The sequence below is a fragment of the Suricata suricatta genome, chromosome 1, assembly GCF_006229205.1.
Source record: "Suricata suricatta isolate VVHF042 chromosome 1, meerkat_22Aug2017_6uvM2_HiC, whole genome shotgun sequence".
Taxonomy (NCBI): Eukaryota; Metazoa; Chordata; class Mammalia; order Carnivora; family Herpestidae; genus Suricata; species Suricata suricatta.
The window spans coordinates 39530812-39550629 of record NC_043700.1 but is presented as its reverse complement, the minus strand read 5'-3'; the positions used below and the strand labels follow the sequence as shown (position 1 = coordinate 39550629).

At 45.4% G+C, this 19818-nt stretch overlaps 1 protein-coding gene across 4 annotated transcripts in view; it reads left to right on the top strand.

Annotated features, from left to right (window-relative positions):
* Positions 1-1542: 1542 nt before the first annotated feature.
* Positions 1543-19818, top strand: part of LZTS1 (leucine zipper tumor suppressor 1) — a 52004-nt gene continuing 33728 nt past the window's right edge. For all 4 annotated transcript variants that reach the window (XM_029936968.1, XM_029936952.1, XM_029936975.1 and 1 more), the window contains exon 1: positions 1543-1736. The gene's annotated coding sequence lies outside the window, so the exon portion shown is untranslated. The remainder of the gene's footprint in view (positions 1737-19818) is intronic.

The following is a 19818-nucleotide window of genomic DNA, read 5'->3' as shown; positions in this document are numbered from 1 at the left end:
AGAAGAGGTGGTGTTTAGAGAAGGCTGAATCACCTTTGGAGTTGATACAAAAAAAGGTTGTAATGTTACTTGTAATATTTACCATGTGTATGTACTTACCACATGCTAGGGATTCTTAGTTAATCCTCACAGCAAACCTATAAACTAGGAATTGGTTCATTTAACAAGTAGTTATTGAAGGACTACTATATGCTAGCCAAGTTCTAGGTATTGAGGATACATCTGTGAACAGAGCAGACCAAAAGAACAAAAGAGAGCAAGTCCCTGCCCTGAGGAAGTTTACATTCCAGGAATTGTTACCCCATTTCATAAATGCCAAACAAACAAACAAATAAACAAACATATGAGGTTAATGCTCTAGCTCAGCAATGCAGAGAAGATAATTAGCAGAGCCTCTCTGTGCTCTTACGTTTTGTTGTATTGCCTTCCAGGAAGCCTGGAATTGAGAGTAAGGGTTTTAAGAGTCAAGATCTGGAAGTAGTAAGGATCCCTTACAAGGTTTTGAGCAGTGGGGTGGCTAAAGCAAAATGGTGTTGCCTCCTTTTGGGCTGTCTTCCTCCACTCTACTTACAATCAGAGGTCAGCCACCTCCATCTTCCCTCCTCCACACATACACACCTCTTTTGACTGGGGATGACATTCCCTGGGTAGAGCCATGCCTGGTTTTAGCGGATTAGCCTGGGTGAACCCTCAGGATCAGAGCTTCATGCCACACCCAGCACCCCATTTAACTGGTCTTTTGTCTTACCAAAGCTTATAAATTTGGTTTCCTTCCTAGATCAACTACTAGAAGTTAAAAGTGAGGGTGGTAAAGAAAATGATAGCGTTAAAAACGTACTGGGTGAGATTTATAGCTATCAACTTGAAACAGGCCTCAGCTTTCACCTGAAACCTAGTCCCCCCGAGGGAGCTGGAAAAGTTTGACTTTGAAATATCTAAAGAGTGGGAGTGCCAGTGCTCAGGGCTCCAGTCTATAATCCTAGCATGGTGAAGCAATGCTCATCACCTAGGCTTCGGGTTGCTCTTTGAACCTAGAAATCCAGCCTTTTCGCGGGACTTGGGGCTTGTTGTAGGGAGAAGGTGCTGGGGAAAAGAAACTAATGAGTAACGAGGAGGGGTGATATAAAAGAGAGGAATACGGGAAAAAGGAGAAAGCGAAGGAACGGATGAAGGAAACCCGAAAAAATAAGAACGGATTGCGCATAATAAAAGGCAAAAAAATAAAGGGACAATAAAAGATAGAATAGTAGGAGAATGGGAAGAGCGGGTAGGGTGGATGAAGAGAAAGACTCAGATAGGGCCAGCAGGCAGGGTCTGCTGGAAGTGAGAGCTGAGAGATGTAGGACGGCGGACGCCCAGGAGCCCAGAGGTCGTGAGCAGCCCCAGCTGTCAGCAGTGAACAAAGGCCGCCGAGCCGCAAGTGAGAAGCTGCGGGCCCCGCCCCAGCCAATGAGCGGCGCCGGCGCTGGCCCGCCCCGCTCCGCCCCGCCCCGCCCCGCCCCGCCTTCGGCTCTTGGACCCCGCGCGGACGCCGGCCCTCTCGGAGAGCTAGCGTGCAGCGGCTGCGCGGCGAGGCCGAAACTTTTTCTGCCCGCCTAGTCCAGCTACCCGGAGCAGTGCGTTGCGGCGACGCCGCGGGACCCGCTCGGCCGGCAGCTCTGGGAAGACACCCGTGAACACACTGCGAAACACACTGAAAAAAAATTCTCAAGTCAGCCCGAGGCTCAAGGGGGCAGGTAACGTGCGATGGACTGGGGGTCTCCCTCCCTCCTGAGAAGTGTCTGCAGCCGTGGCACAGGCACTAGGGCTCCCGGGGAAACTGCACTCCGAGCGGCGTGCCAGTGCGTCCGTCGGTCTTTGTCTATGTCAGGTTCTGTCTAGGTGTCTTTGTCTCTGCATGTAACTGTCAGGGTCTCCCTCTCTGCCAGGGTGACTGCTGCGGGTCTGGTCCCAGTCTGGAGAAAAGGATGCCGCGTCTATACTTGTCTTTGTCCCCGTCTCTGGCAGACTGGCTTTATCTACCCCAAACCCCGAATCTGATCTTGATGGACATTAAGTGATGTCTGAGAGAAGGAAAAAGGGAGTGTGCGTGAGCCCTGACGGGGCCTGGTCCTAGACAGAGGGGCTGACAGCTGGGGTCTGGCCACTGCACTCTGCCTTCTGGAACTTTGGAGATGGGCTGTTTCTGCACTCACAGGGTGGTAGGGATGTGATAGTTAGGTTTGTAATGTTTCCTTGAAGGAATATGTTACTGGGGCTGAGGTAAATAGAGAGGGGGTTGATGAATGCAGGTAAGTGGCTGCCTGGAGTTGTGGGTCACCAGGATCAGTCCTGGACTTGCCATTCAGCCAAATTAACACACAGACAGGGGCGCACGCACACACACACACACACACACACACACACACACACACACACTACATTCACTTCTTTTTCTCACCCACCACAGGCAGCCCCACACCATCCCACATGCTTAACTCCAGCTTTCAGAGCATACAACTCAGCAGCCACAGGCACCAAAACACCACAGGCTAGGTGATCTTTCTCCTTCCTGCTCCAAGTGGAAAGGAGTAAACTGTGGAGCAAATGAGTGTTCTGCTTGCCCACAAGTATGTCAGGCCTAGGAAAGTGCTTGAGACTTGTTAGCTTCAGAGTGCTCGGTTCCCCTGGGACAAAGAGAGCTTAGGGACCTGAGCATCTAAAGTTCCTGGGTCCCTCCACTTCCATTCCATCCACACCCTCCTGCAACGGTCAGCCCTGGTCTTGGGTCTTGGATGCTGGCAAACTAATTGTGGAAGCATTATGTTCTGGAGAGCTCTTGACAAGAGCTATACCAGATAAAGGGTCTCCTGCTCTGGTAGTGCAGTCTGATTGCACTCATGGGAGCTGAGTAGCCACAGAGAGGTGAACTGTCTGCTTGGCAATTCTTCCAGCACCAGATACCCTTGAGGCAAGTCTGTTGGCAGGAGCTAGAGAGAGTTTGTAACCTGAGCTTCCTCTGAGTTCAAAAATAATTTTCTGGGGGAATTCTGTGAAAAATACAAGTGTTGGAAGTATGTATATATTTGTACACACATGAAAATGGGTATTAGAGACCGTGTTTACAGGCAGGAAGGGTGTTTGTGTTCCAGGGTGGAGAAGAGCAGAGTGTGTGGGTGGATATCTGTGGGCAGAGGCATACACACTAATCAGGTGTGGCATTTACACCTTATATTTATCCACTGTCTTTCTTCTGAGGTGCTTTCTGCACATCACAGACGTTATCTCATTTGTTATCTCCTTTATCCTCACAATGTAACTACCAGGTTGGTATGAAGCATTGTTAATTCTCTGTGTTCTACCAATGAAGAAACTGAGGCACAAGAGGGGCAGAGATTTCCCTGAGGTCCACTGCTAGTGGGAGAAAAGCTAGACCTAGCAAATGGAAGTAGAAGGATAAGATCTCAGCTGAGAAAATGTGAGTGTGGACATTCACTCTTCATGAGATGATAAAACCCAGGTGGAGAAAAAAAGGTGGTGTCTCAAAACTGTCTGCATGAGATCAAGAAGGAGGACGGACATTTGAGATGGTTGTTATTTAACATTTATGGCAGCCTCTGTGCACTTCATGTAGTAAAACCTGGTTTAACAATCCAGCATGTGCATTTGTGTGTCTGCAGGAGGAACCCCCTGTCTGTCTGTGTGTGCCACAGTAGATGTGTGTTGAAACAGTTGCTGTCAAAGGTGTGCTGCTGTCTAGTGTGTGTTGGGAGACCCAGTGCTTTGGGAGTATGTGAGGGAAAGATTTGCCATGCAGTCTTGAGAAGCCATGTGCTGCCTGTGCAGACAAAGAGGTAGATGGGTTCCAGCCATATAAAAATGGCTTTCTAACCCTGAAAATTTATTTATATGCCTTTGTACTTATTCAGCATTCACTTAATAAATATTCATTGGATGTCTACAAAATGCAAAGCTCTTGGCCAGGCAGTGAGGCTACAAAGATGAATAAGAGAATGAGAGCAAGCCTATGGTTAACCAGCTTATAGTCGGGTGTAATGGGCAATAGTTAACATTCACTAAGTATACTATATGCACAGTACGTGTTAGGTATTTTCTCTTTTAATCCTTAGCACAGCCCTGAAGGATGTATGATTATTAGACCAGGAGAGTTAATAACTAGGGTAGAAAATGAAGGAACAAGGGATTGAACTCTGCTCAACTTAGCCCTGACTGGTTTTTTTTAACTTTTCTTTTAATGTTTACTTATTTTTGAGAGAGAGAGAAAGAGAGAGAGAGAGAGAGAGAGAGACAAACAGACAGAGCATGAGTGGGAGAGGGGCAGAGAGAGAGAGCAAGACACAGAATCTGAAGCAGGCTCCAGGCCCTGAGCTGTCAACACAGAGCCTGCATGGGGCTTGAACTCATGAACCACATGATCATGATCTGAGCCATAGTCAGAGGCTTAACCAACTGAGCCACCCAGGTGCTCCCACCCTGGCTCTTTCCATGTTCTTCTGCTTTAAAAATGGAAATAACATGTTTTCTCTCTGCAAAATATTTTTGCCCTGTCCTCTACCTCCACCTAACAAGCTCCCACTTGTAATTCTGGTTTTAACCATGAGAATCAGCTCCTTCAAGAAAACTTCCCCTCTCCTTTCCGAGTTTGGATCACATGCTTTCTTTTGAGTTCTTACCACCCCTCATGCTATCCCAGCATTTACTCACTAGTCCTGAAGAGCCTACAAAATTCTTAGAGGCAGAGAGGGTGTCATGAATGCCCAGCTCAGAGTATTGTGTGTGTCCACTGTGATTAAGCCCTTAATAAATGCTTGTTTAATAAAGTAATGGGAAGGAAAAGAGCTGTCAGAGACCATTGGCAGGGAGTATTTTCCCAACAGCAGATTACTCCATGGACACACTTTGTTAGTGTGGCCTATGCTTTCCTGACTTTATTATTGGGTCACCTTCTTCAGGGCATCTGCCTAGACAGGGCTCCTCCATCTCAATTCCTGACTCCAGTTTGGGAATTTCAGGAAAATCTAGCTCCCAGCCACTCTTCCAACCAAGGCACTCTATGGCAGGGTCAGTCAACCAACAAATCCATATAAGAGGGAGCTTGTAGGTATGGCCTAGAATTGAGTTTTTAAAATTATGTGTTTGGAACCCCAGGATGGCAGTGGTTCCAGGGCAATGATGCAGTGTTTCTAGGGGTATGCCAACAAAGTAGTATCTACTGTCTGGGGAATATTTAGGCAATTTAAATGGTGGGAATCAGAGGTTGCTCTTGAATAGATCTTTATGCTACTACAATTTGAAAACCACTGATTAAAAATAGACATTCTTAAGCTGCTGTTGGGAGTGTGAATTGCTACCATGTTTGGGGAGGTAATCTGGCCATGATTTGCCCAAGGTCACATAATTACAGTTTGGTGACTTCCCTTTCCCCTTTACACCACCCCATTATTTCTCAAGGGTTGCCACATGCCTTCTCAGGGGTATGAGATGATTTTAGTTGTCCTAAAAACTGTCCTAAAAGTTTTATCCATGCAAGGTGCCAGGGAAGTGGGGATTTTGAGAAATGTTTCAATAATAATTTGAGAATAAAATTTGTGATGAGAATTGAAAAGAGGAACTAGCACACATGAATCAAAGACAAATACATTAAAAATTGTATTGTACTAACTTCGAACACAGCAGCTGCTCAACATGAGGGAGGTAAGCTCAAAGACACCAGGGAAGAGGTGGGCATGAACTAAACCTTGAAGTTGAACTTCTGGAAGGTGTAAAAAGAGTAGACATAGCAGCAGCAAGGTCATAGTTCCAAGTTGCAAGCTGAGACCAAAGGAGATGGAAATTTTTTCCCAAGGGGAATCCTGGTGGGAGCCTGTTTACTCCTTTCATGCAACTCAGCAAGACACTGAGAGCAGACGGAGCTGGAAAATGAAAGGTGGAAGGTAACTTACCTCTAACAATGGCCTCCAGCAAAATGAGTGTGCAGAATCACTTTGGATCCCCTTCTCCAAGGATTTAGAGAAGTGGGTTGGGATGTGTCAAAAATCAAGCATGGTCACATTGGGCTTCAGACTAACTACTGTTTGGCAAAGCTGCCTCTGTATCTGCAATCTCCATCCTGCTTCTGTCACTCTCTTGCTTCCTGCCAGGCATCAACTTTCCACCTGACAGCCTATCACCATCTCTAGGCTTCCTACAATAATAATTTGAACAGCCCTTTTTATTTGTACCAGACTGTCCACTTGAAAAGGGATATAAATATTGTTGTTGGTGATGGTGTTATTACTAACATCATCATCAACCCTGTAAGAAGATATCTTCCACAGTTGGACAAATGGGAAAACTGAACGAGCCTATCAGAGGAGAAGGAGCTCACCCAGAATTTTAAGTAGAATTCTGGGGTTTGAACCCAGTTTTCCTGTCTCCCAGTCCAGGGCTATCACCACCCTACCATCAGGCCTGATGGCAGACAGAATGTGAGGCTGTATGTGTGTTAGCTAACAGCTAAAACTAATTGTTCTAATCAACCCAGGAGAGTGGTGATTTTTTTAATTAAGTGACAGGCCAAATTGTTGTCTAAAGAGACATGGTGTAGGTTTTGTTCAGTACCTGGAACAAAGGCAATAAGGAGCTGCCCTATCCAAATCACCCATAGAGCTTCTTCCAAGATAAGTGCCTTAAAGATGACTGCTAGCAGACACACACACACACACACACACACACACACACACACACACCAAATACCAAATACATTCAATCATCTTTCCCACTGAGACATGCTCTCCTCTGATATCCATACTCATAGTCACATCCCATAGTGTCCTCAGACATTCCCAGATGGCAGGATCTGGAATATCCACACCTGTGTCTACTTGAGTCGGCCTCTCAATGGCATGATCTAAAGTGCACTTGAGCAGCCCCCCTTCTTGATGCCACAGAACCTCAATTTCTGCCATGCCAAGAGGAGTATTTTGAATTGCCATTACCCTTCAGAGCTGCAGTAGCTCCCAGGCCATAGCATCCACCAGAAGAAAAGGGACCAGTCTAGGTGAGACTCTCAGACTAAGGGGTACACAAGGACACAGGCCCCTCAAAAGTGTCAACGTGGAGCTGAGATCAGGGTGAAGGTAGACATTGCTTTGAAAATCAATTGATGTTGAAGGACAGACCCTGTCCTTTGCATGAATGTACTGCAGTGCATAGACTGCCAGGTGGTTGAGGCAATCCCTGCCTGAGGCACCAGGGCAGGGCTGTGCACTTGGCTCACTGTTCTGTTGGCTTTGGGGGCATCCTCACTCTCCTTGCAGTTGCAAAACCATTTGCTGCTAAATCACCCTCCTCCTGGCATCCTGGACTGCTAAATTGGTCTCAACTTGCTGTACTTCCGCCCACCACCTTAGTCATTATTCGCTGGCAGCATTCAGAGAGTGGGTGTAAAGCAGCAGAACATTATATTCCTGCTGAAGAGAGAACTGCGTATAGGCATGCAAGGAAAGGAGGCAAGAGAAACAAAGCTTGGGTTTAACAGCACCTTTCCCCAGTAACTCCAATAACTCTGGATTGTGGGGTGGCAAGCAATATGTGAGTGTATCCTGGCTTAATAAGGGGAGACATGAGGGATACACTCAATACTGAGGGGCTGCACCTGCCTGGTCTGTAGGGAAGAAAGGACATCAGCTATGGAAAGAGAAAGACATCCCCCCATTGGTTCCCTTTTCCTTAAATTCTGCAATATGTACTGTCACACCCATTGAGCATCTGTTCCCATGTATTAGTATTTAGCTTCTCTATCTTTCCTCCCTGCCTGGATTATAAATCCCTTGAAAGGAAAATGTGTCATGCCTCAGGTGTAGAGCACCAGGCTCTGAATTCAGTTAGAGCTCAGCCTCAAATAGCTGAGGGTAATGGTGGTGAGGCCTACAGTGGCCCTTCCTTCTCAGCCATTTCGGAACTCCCTGTGGTGCCCAAGGGCTACAAAGTTTGAAAACCCAGACAGGCAAGAAGAGAAGGAATAACAGGGGAACATTCAAGGCTGGGTCTGCCATCTCAGTGAGGAAACTTCAGGGAGGGAAAGGGTTATACCACACAAGAACAGACCGGCTAGGGAAGCAGAAACTTAAAGACATTCTGTCCTGGTATAGCAGGGCTCCATGTGATCTCCAGTCAACTGATGGGGCACTCTCTTAGCTCATCCAATGTCCAGAATTGCCCTGAGGCTGGTAGGAGGTAGAGAACAGAGTCAGTTCTCATGTCAGACAGCAGAGAGGGCATCAGGAAGAATAGAGTGACCCTGACAGGAGGTCCTCTGAGTCACTGACAACATTTGTCTGGTCTCTCAAGGAGTGGTTGGAAGGGGAACATAGCACCAACATAAGCTGGCCTGGAACCTGGTGGATCCCCCAACCCTGGTTCCTTCCTTCCTTCCCACCCTCTTCTCAAGGAAGATAATGGGAAAACCCTGATAACAGAAGCCACCACACAGCTAGGAATGTAGGAACAATGAGGAATTAACGGAGCATGTCAAGGGATAGAGGTCTGGGGAGAATGAGTGGTTGCTTTTGGCCTCCTGCTAATCACTAAGAGGCAGTCTGACCAGAGTGTCTGGAGGATGCCTGTGCTGGGTCTTTCCTGGCCACCTAAGCAGCAAGGTCAGGGGCCACAGGGTTTTAGAAGAACACTTTAAGCACTCAGAGAACCTCCCATATTTATGGCAACCTTCAGACATTCCAGCTTCGGCTCTCTTCTTCTCTTTCCCATTGAAGGGCATCTCAGTAGTGCACTTGCAGAGGAGGCTGGGAAGGATTAGACTGTACTCACATCTTGAGGAGACAATCTCCCCCAGCCCCAATGCCACAGTGGCACCATCAGGCAAACTGGACTGCAGGCAAGTAGGGAAAACAAAAACCACCAGGCAGAGCCCCAGCCCCTACCTGCACTAAAAAGGCAGCATTCCACTGAAGGGTGCTGTCTGCTCCCAGATGCCTGTACTTCTCCCCTCCATAGGCCTGCAACTGCCCTGCTCAGAGGCACTGCACTGGCTAGGAGCTGGTATGGGCAGGATGCTTGCTCTTCCTGAGACATCTACCAGGAGCGCCAGGCTTTCAACTTCCCCAGGATTTAAAAACTTCTCGGGAAGTAACTAGAGTGACTTCTGTGCTAGAGCTACAAACAGGACCTCTAAGCCCAAGGCTCCAAGATTTATCAGGAAACTAAAGAGTCTGTATTGAAGAAATGTCCAGTGTTCTGCATAGAAACACAAAATTTCAGAGTTAAAAGGATCTTAAATTCTATCCACTCCTTCTACTCCCTCCAAAACCCATCTTCCCCAGGTTGATGTCTTTACTCACCTCCAAGAATTCCTGCTCTGGACCCCTGGAACCCAGTTCTTTCTATTTTAGTTATACTCTTTTAAAGTTGCATATGCTAGGGGCACCTGGGTGGCTCAGTTGGTTAAGCCTCTGACTTCGGCTCAGGTCAGATCTCACGTTCATGGGTTCGAGCCCTGCATCAGGCTCTGTGCTGACCGCTAGCTCAGAGCCTGGAGCCTGCTTCCAGTTCTGTGTCTCCTTCTCTCTCTGCCTCTCCCCCTCTCATGCTCTGTCTCTCTCTGTATCAAAAATAAATAAAACATTAAAAAAATTTTAAAAAAAAGAAGTACATTAAAGTTGCATATGCTAGGTTCATATCAAGCATTCTACCAGATCCTGGCAAGAGCAACAAATGAGACAAAGACTATTCCAGACAAGCTTGGTATTTGGGAAAACAACAGATGCATTAGAAAATATACCTATGCAAAGCTAAATTGGTCTAAAGAATATTCATGGAAGATATAGAACTTGAAAAGTACCCTGTGGTCTGGGTGTGCTTTTATTTTTTAAATGTTTATTTATTTTGAGAGAGAGAACATGAGCAAGGGAGGGGCAGAGAGAGAGGAAGGGAGAGAGAGAATCCCAAGCAGGCTCCATGCTGTCAGCACAGAGCCCCATGCAGGGCTTGATCCCATGAACCATAAGATCATGACCTGAACCAAAATAATTGCTGGACACTCAACCTACTGAGCCACCCAGGTGCTTCCAGGTGTGATTTTAAGAGATGGAGGGAGAGTGGCAAAGACAGGGGACAGTAGGTTGTGGGGAAACAAATGCAGGTTGAATCAGATTGAGAAGGGCCTTGTGCACCCCTTGGGAGTTTGCTTGTTATTTAGTAGGCAGTGGGAAATGCCTGAAGTAATAGGTAGAGGAGTGGCTTATAGTAAACCTTGGTTTTAAGAATTTAATCTAGCAATGGAGAATAGAATAGATTTGGGGATGGAGAGACTTCTTTATAGAAATAACATTATTTAATAAAATGACTTTCTCCCCTCCTTCCTATCTCCTGATTGATAGCACATGTTGCCAGAGATCTCACACAGCCTGGAAATGTAGGGTAGCTAGGGCTTCAAGTAGAAGAAACTTCTTTGTCTAACATCAAAGGTTAGGGGTCAATATGCAGGGTTTAGGAATTTATAAGAAGATAAATGGGTAACACTTTGCTTTGCACTGCTTTAGATCTGGACAGAATCATAGGGAGCCTTTTTGTTTTTGTTTTTTTAAACAGATGAAAACATGGAGACTCAGACTGGGAAGTAACTTGCTCAGGGTCCCACAGCTGGTTAGTTGCAGAACTAGGATTGGTGCTTCCACTTCAGATTCTTTACAGTAACCAGCTGCTAATTGTAGACAAAGACGGAAGGGCCAATAGAATTCATTGGGTCCTCAAATCTTTAGTGTTAGGCAGGTTTTCCCCAGAGGATACATGAGATCCTGTCAATAATGGGATGTCCTCAGTCTTTGTGGATTTCTCCCCACCCAAGTCAAGGGAGTCCCTGGAGTTCCACTGAATAGACCCACAGCCTCCATTTTTCTCTCCCTGTCTTCCTCCTGGGGTTTCTCTGGAGTCTTTAGATGTTTGATTCCCTTCTTTTCCTCTGCCTTTTTGTTTGTTCTAAGAGTTCTGAGAAGCTCCCATATAATGTGATAGTGAAGGTTTACTTTGCCAGTCACAGTTGTAACCAGTTGTCACCTTCCCAAAATGAACCAAGTTTGCTGTTTGTGTCTCACATGTGCTCAATTTAAACCAAACCTGAACAAAACGAAAAGATTGTGGGTGCCACTGAGCTACGCTATTCACCCAGAGTGTTGATGCCACATTGGGAAAGATTCCCAGCAAGGAGGCAGATGTCCATTCCAATGCTCAGAGAGGCAGGTCTGATCAAGTATGGACCTTCTTCAATATCAGAACTGGGTGCCAGGGGTCTTACTGCCCACAGCTCCAAAGATCTCAGAACATCATTTCCTATCTTCCTCTACTTGCCCAGTTGCTTCCCCTGTGTTTGCTAAAAACCTGACTAGGCAAGGGAGGATAAGGCCATGGCAGTGTCCTGTGACATCTGCAGCACCTAGTGAGTCTTTTCTTAGGAAACACTTCAGCTCAGAGAAGTTCATCCTCACCTGGATGGTAACCTATAGCCCTGGTAGAGCAGGTGAGCTCCAAAGGTGAAGCTTGGGCTTTTTCATGTGTTTCAACCCTTCAGGCAACTTTGGGAGTAGAAAGCAGAAAAAACATGGTTTTTGGCATCAGATAGGTGTTTGGCTCTGCTACGTAACAGCTGTATGGCATAAGACAAGTCACTTAGGCTCAGAAGCCTCAGTTTTCTCATCTATAAAATGTATTGTGTCCCAGGTGGAATTTTTATGAAAATTACATGACCCAATATAAGTAAAGGTACATGAAATATGATAGGAGTTCTATTTGTGTTAGTCTCATCTCCTTCCTGTCAGCCAATGGAAGGAAAGCAGGCATGAGACTAAGGTGTCCAGGAAGGAAGGCCATGAGCCCTTGGTATAGACATGTTCAGTATATCAGGAAGGGGAATTTTTGGAGTCAGGCAATAATGAGTGACAACTACTCTCTTTTTCTCTCTTTTTAAAAAAAATGTTAATGCTTATTTATTTTTGAGAGAAAGAGACAGAGCATGAGCAGGAAAGGAACAGAGAGAGAGGGAGACACAGAATCCAAATCAGGCTCTAGGCTCTGAGCTGTCAGCATAGAACCCGATGTGGACCTTGAACTCACGAACCATGAGATCATGAGCTGAGCCAAAGTCGGACACTTAACTGAGCCACCCAGGTGCCCCTCTCTCTTTTTTATAATGCTTTATTATTTGTTTGTTTGTTTTAATGTTTATTCATTTATTACATTTATTTCTTTATTTTGAGAGAGAACATGAGTAGGAGAGGAGCAGAGAGAGAGAGAGAATCCCAAGCAGGCTCTGCACTGTCAATGGGGACCCTAATGTGGGGCTTAATCCCACAAACCATGAAATCATGACCTGAGCTGAAGTCAGATGCTCAATCAACTGAGCCACCCAGGTGCCTCCTGACAATACTCCCTTATTTGCTTACTCTGGCAAAAAGAGGCAGTCATAACCAAAAATAATATGGGGGGAAACACTTTCATCTTTGTCACTCTAGTTCTCTAACTACATGGTCAATTTGACTAAATTAAAATTGACTAATGAAATTATGTAAAACAGATGGGTGTGGCATCCTTGAATGTCCTCAGGCAGATACTCAGTGTTGAAGTAGATCTCTTGCTTACACTGGCTTATGCCAAATGTGTGGAAGATGGGAGGCAAGGGACAGGAGGACTCAGAGACCCTGAAGGGCCACTGGGTTTTCCCTCTTCCCTCAGGAAGATCCCACAACACTATCTGGAGCATGTGTGGAATGGAGTTAGGGGAGGAAGATTTCTCCCCAGGGTGATCGGCTGGATACAAGGGTTTTATACTATGCCTCTTTCTTTTTTCCTCCTACCTCTTGCTTCAAAGCCAATGCCTTTTCCATCTGGATCATTATCTGGATTATATAACATATAAGGTCAGGAAAAGGGGAGACAGAAAAACAAATAAAATGAAACTTTTCTCTGCATTTAGTTTATTGGGAGATGCACAGATGCAAGAAGGCCCAAGTTTGGCTGAGTCTCACACAAGAGAATGAAAAAGGCTGAAGAGTCCACCCCTGCCTTGGGAAATCAGAGGAATGTTATTCTGCCTAAGTAGCGTCATTAACAAGAATGGGGGCAGGCAGCCTGTGTGGACCATGGAGAAGCTGCTGCTGTTTTGACACACATTCTATACCAGAGACAGATAACATGAATCCTCCCACGTGAAATGAGCAGTCTGGTATTTAGTGCACCTTCCACCTGCCTTCTCAGCTCCTTCTCTGCCTTTTTTTTTAAGCAGGGAAAACATTTCCACTTTAATGGCGTGGTCCAGAGAATTGAGGTGGTTTCTTCCATGGCATAAGCACACAGCTGTTAGGTCCCTAATCTGACTTTAGAACCTACAGCTTCAGAGTCCAGCAATTTCTCCATTCTAGGATGTTGGTATCTGCTGGGGAGAAGGCAGCGCCTCCAGTGACAAGAGGCTCTCGTGGCTTTTAGGAAGATGGGGATACTAGCTCAGTTGTAAGACCATCTGATCCTAGGGCCAGGATAGCTTGAAGAGCTCTGAAGATCAGATCTTTGTCCAGGAACAAAGGCAACCACTGGACTTCCCTCCAGCAGCCTCTGCCCTCCCCCATTAGACAGTGGTGGGAACCTCCTGACTGCAGAGGAAGACAGAGTTCAAAGGCTTGCCCTAGGCACAGTCCCTGGGACAGCAGCTATAAACTCCTACTTGACTTCACTTCATGGATTCAGAATCTGATGGGATGTGGAACCTGTTAGAGAAACAACCCTGGCAACCCTGAATTAGGCCTTACTCTCATCAGAATAAAGTGGTTTCAGGGAAGCCTGCCAAGGGTAAAAAATAATGGTGCTATGTTGAGGTCCCTACTTAAGATGTCTCCACCCAGTGGGGCCCTGGAATGGTGTATCTCAGGATAGGAAAACAGGATGAGGGGTTGGCGACACAAACCAAGAACTCTCCTCTTTCTCCCCTCCTCATACCTTTTTTCCAGCTACTGAGGACTTTGCTCCAGGGAGACAAGTGGGATTTCTGGGATCTGGTCTAATTGCAGTGCTGTCTCCCTGCTTTGCCCAGACCTGTACTAGGTGCTCTGCACTTTTCAGGAAGCCAGGACTAGAGTCTTGAGGGACACAGTGCCAGTAGGATCCCAGGGATCAGCTACTTCTCTTGTGGACTAGAAAGGGCTTTTAGGATCTCACTCTTGACAGGTAAATAGGTTTTCACACTGAATCATAGAAAGGTACCAGTGGAAGGTAGAGTCTGATTTCTAAGACTGGTGACTGTGAAGGTTTCTTTTGCCATAATACCACAGAGTGCTCAGTATACACCAGATCCAGTGCATGAGTGGGTATTGCTTGGTGCAAACTAACCCTTGTGCTGCTTCATGTTTACTCCCCTTGTTCTAAGCCACTGAGTTGACATCATCCCTTGGATTCCCCCCACTCTCTCCTCCTCTAGCCCCTCCATGGATTTAGGTGAAAATGACTCCCCATAGGTGTTCCTGTTTAGTTTTCTTTAAGGAGGTGGTGACAGAAACTGTGGGCCAAACAGTAGCAGCAAGAGAGATGATAGGCCAACATCACATGCTTTAGTCCAAGAGGACTTCAGAGCCAGAGATCCCCAGAAATGCCTCTGGGAAAGATAGAGGCATCTGATCTCATCTACTGCACACTGGAACTAGGCAGCTGTTGGCTGACTGTGACTCAGAGAATACACAGGGGAATGAGGAGATGTCTCTAGCTAAAACCACCCCATCACTAGCTTAAGGGATTGGGTCTGCTCCCCCTATTCATACCCATGCTTCTGACTATCTCCTCCTTTCCTTGAATGTACTGAGTTCTGCTGGGCAAGGCTCTGTGCTAGGCCCCAGGGATACTTGGTATCCTCAGGGACTTTACTATTTGTTAGATTAGTGATTTCTAAGCAGTTTTAGAACAATTTCTACAAAAAAAATTAGTATGTGATAACTCATGTTTAAAAAATATCTAATCTCTAAAGGCCCCAAGTGGAAATGTCCCCAGTTCTTTAAATAATGAAAGAAAAGTAGAGGCCAGAGAACAGCCAAAGTTGGAGAAAAATATATCAAGAGTTTAAGCCTAGAATTAGAGCACAGTAATGCTTTCAGTCACCAAGTTCTATATGTTAAAAAACAAAAAGACAAACCTAGCTGCCATTTAGTAAACTCTCAACTATATTCCACTTCCTTTACAAATAAAACCTCACTTGATATATACAGAAACTTTGTGAGATAGGTACTTCTGTTAGCTCCAATTTACAGGTAGGAACGGAAGCTTGGAGAGGCTGCAGTGGTGGTCTAAGACTAGTGGTGCAGAGGACTAACAAGGATTACAGACTGAACCCAGGGTGTAGGAGGTGAAGGAGGGGTGGGGGGTCAGAGGGCAGAGTTGGGGTGAGGTCTGGAAGAGCATATCAGCCTGTGGGGAGAAGTTTGGGCAAGGGGAGGGGAATCACTGGCTGGTGGTAAGGTCTACAGAGCACCAGTACCACTAGGGATAAATAGATGATGTGTGTGGCTAAAGCATTATTGATGGCAGCCTGGGTTCAAAGCCAGGCATTGCCCTTTTCTAAATATAAAACCTGAGACCTCATTTTCTGCATTTGTCATATGAGAATAATAATAGTGTCCATCTCTCAGCCTTGGGATACAGCTTGCTCCAGATCATTTCTGTATAGTCCTTCATCCAAACTTAACAAATAGGAGTGTAAGAGGAACTCTGACCCCAGATTGAAATCCAAGGATCCTGGACCCTGCTGTTTCAGCTAGGGCATCTACCTCTGGCCAGAGGCAATGGTAAAGTTGGTAAACTATCTCCTCATAGCCTTTCCTGGGCAGTGGCAACCCTCTTCTTTAGCTGTGAGAGACTGGCATCAGCCTTTTCAGAGGAGGCTCCTGACAGCATCCAGCTCCTGTTTCTTCAATGAGCTGGAGACTGAAGAATCCCTCAGCTCTACTGGGGAGAGAACTCTGCACAGGGATCTACCAATAGGGATAGTTTCTCTCTTTAGAAAGGAAGAAAGATCACTTCTTGGCCTTTTGGCTAAGATCAAGTGTAGAAAGTAGGAAAGAGCTTGGAGGCTGAAATGGAAGTGGAAGAGTCAAGACCAAGCCCTGGGGGCAGAGAGAGGTGGGAGCTGAGGCATACCAGTCTGGTCCGCCTCAACCATGAGAGTCTTTCCAGGAATTGGTGAATGGAGGAACCATTACCCTGCTAGTGGCAGCCCAGTGCTGGTGGCCTGAGAGAGAGGACAGGTCTTCTGCTCCCTCTCTGTGCTGCATTCTGGGAGCACTGCTGAAGCCACTTTGCTGAAACCATCCTACAAGCCGCATCCTAATGGTAGCACCACTCTGCCAAGTAGGGGGACAGAGCCAAGAACCAGGCAAGCTCAGGAACACTCTTCACAGCCAGGGAAGAAAAGAGAGTAGAAGGTAAGGAGGGAAAGAAAGTGTAGGTTGGAAAGTTTATAGATTTAGCTTCTATACATCTACCTCTCTGCCTCTGTGAATACCTCTTTGCCTCTGATTCCCTCTTGTGATAACAGACCAGTTCCTTGTTCCCTCTGAGCCTTGTATAGTCATTGGCAAATTGGGAGAAAGAACCACTTCCTAAGGTCATTGTGAGAATTTTTTAAAGTGAAAATTATATTGAGGTATGTCATATACATATAGAAATATGCACAAATCATGGATGAACAAACTAATGAATTTTCAAGAAATTTTACATAAATAAGACACAAGGCAAAAGGTAAGAGTATTAAAAGTACCCCTGAAATCCCTCTAGTTCCCTTACTCTCTACATCCTGACACAATAACTTTGCCCTTTTTATCAACATCTTATTAATAGGACCATATAGCATTTGCATTTCAACATGCAAGCTGCTGGAATTTTGATTGGTATTATATTGATTCTATAGATCAATTTGGAAACAACTCAAATTTTTACAATATTGACTCTCTAATCCATGAACCTGACCTATGTCTGCATTTGTTTAGATTTTCTTTATCACAATAATTTACTTTAAATAATTTAATAATTTAATATATATAATTACATGATTTAATAAAATAATTTAAGTAATAGTTTAAATAATTTAAACAATACAGTTTTCAATGCAGAAATCATGTATTACTTCAGTTATTTTTAAATGTATATTTTTTAAATGGGAGTTTTTTGGGGCGCTTGAGTGGCTCAGTTGATTAAGCATCCGGCTTCAGCTCAGGTCATGATTTTGTGGTTTGTGGGTTTAGGCCCTGCATTGGGCTCTGTGCTGATAGCTAGCTCAGAGCCTGGAGCCTGTCTTCAGATTCTGTGTCTCCCTCTCTCTCTCTCTGACCCTCCCCTGCTCACGTTGTCTCCCTCTCTCTCTCTCTCTCTCTCAAAAATAAATTTAAAAAAACATTAAAATTTTTTAAAATTTCTTTTTTTGTTTATTTGTTGCTAGAATATAGAAGTGCAATTGATTTTTGTATACTGACATTGTATTCAGAGAATTTGCTAAGTTTATTGCAAGGATTAAATGAGATAGTGGATGAACCCTAAGCACATTGCTTGGTGGGGGGCTAACTCTGATATGTGTGCAGAGGAGCTGAGACAGGTCAGGGTCTCAGTACTAAATGTATGCTGGGTTTAGGGAAATATCAGAATAGGAAGGTCATTGAGCTCTGGAAGGAAAGATTTGTCTGGCTAGTTAAAGTAAGGAAAATTCCTACATAGAGAAATAACAGGAGAATAAGAAAACAATCTTGAATGAACTTTCAGAGAAATTCAAGAGATCTGAATAGGTTCTAATATTAGTGTGCACTTTATAGTTCATAAAGCCCTTTCACATTCGTTGTGTCATTGATTCTCACTGCACACCTATGAAATCTCTACATGTGAGATGTTTATGCCATTTTCAGAGAGAAGGAAAGGGGATCAGAGAGTTAAGGGGTTGACCAAGTTCTTTCTCTGAGTAAGTACTGGTAAGTTAGGTTTCAAATACAAGCCTTTTGACTATATTACTTAATGGGAAGATTTCCCAACACTGGTAGCATTGGTCTTGATGAGGTAGGCCATGGGAGCAGGAAAAGGCCATCAGGAAGATTAGCGTGGCAGGTGTTGAAATCTGTATTTAGAAGACCTCTTTGCAGAATGGGTTAGTGGGAAGAGAGGAGGCAGGCCTTCTTGAAGGTTGTCACCACATGTTAGGTATGAGATGATATAGGCCCTCAGGGATGAAGAGAGAGAAAATGCAGAGGAAGGAACCACAGTGGGCCAGGTATCCCATGGGTCAGGTTGCAACTCCCCATGAGCAACACATATAAGTGAGGAATGTTCCTTTGGGGCTTTTAGATCTCAACTCTCCATTTAAAAAAGAGTGAAACTTGACATGTTTTGCCCTTTCTTGGCTAATCTCATGATTAAAACTACAACCAAATAAAAACAACCAACTCTTTATTCCTCACCTGTTCTGCTAGACCCCCTCTCCCAGCTCCTGTTACACACTAACCTTGATAAACTTTGGAGATCAGCTCCACTCCAGTTTTCCAGAGGTGGCCCACCTTGGTCTGTCCTCATACTGGGAGCTGAGTCCTTTCAGCCAGTGACTCCCTTTCAGATGCTCTGATATGGCTGTTCTCAGCATGAGTCCGAACTTGGTGGTGGGAATGTACCAATAATTCTTTCTCTCTTCTCAAAGCATGTTTGCTTGCTGATCTCACCATAGCCTCTCAAAGTCTTCCTTGGAAAGAACAGTTGCAGTGCTGCCCAAGAACAGATTGAAGGGGAGCCCCAGAGAAAATGACTCATTCAAGACCACACAACCAGTCAGTGGCCCAGAGGAGCAATTCAATGCCTGAGTCCATTGTCCTTTCTACCACAGTGTTTTAAAAAAATTGAGCTGTTGGGGTGCTGGGGGATTCAGTCAGTTGAACATCTGGCTCTTAATTTCAGATCAAGTCATGATCTTATGGTTCTTGGGTTGTGTTGGGTTCTGCACTGACAATGTAGAGCCTGCTTGGGATTCTCTCTCTCCCTCTCTTTCTGCCCCTTGCCACTCTCTAAATAAATAAGTACTTAAAAAAAATTGAGCTGGGGTATCTATAGCTTGGCCGACTCTGAAATTTCCTATATTGGGTCAGTTTTACCTCTCACAGAAGCTAGAAACTGATTGTAGGCTTGGAAGATTCCCATGTATCCTAGGCCTGAATGAAATACTACTTCTGGAGACTTTTGTCCTTCCTCTGTCTTCCCACCCTAATAGAGATTCCTAGAGCTGACCATGCAGAATATGGCAGCTGCAAAGCCCAGATGCACTGAGGGCAGGGTGGGTGGGGAGGCTATCCTCTGGGGTCTACAGTTACAGGCAGCTTCTTCTGAGTCCTTCCTTCCTGTGCTCCAGCCAAGCTAGTGCCTCAGTAGTATCTTCCACATTCTCTCCCTGCTCATACAAACTACTTCTCTAACATAAGCCATAGTCCTGCATCTGGAATGGGCCATATATTTTCCTAGAACAACCAGGTCAGGAGGAGCACATTGAAGCACAAATGGGTGGCCTACTTACAAAAAAAGCTCTCCAGGGAAACTCCTAAACCCATGTCCCTATGGGCCTCCAGCTACATCACTCTTTTTCTCTTCTAAAACACACCTGAATGTCCATAAAATGTCTCCTCTGAGGCCATTGAACACACTGGAGAGATCACTGGGCTTAGACACCTTCTACTGAGCTTCCATTCTAGAGCCACCCCTGACTCTTACCAACTTTTGAGGCCCCAGGGACATTTCATGGTGGGTGAAGATGGAAGAAAAACTTCCTAACTC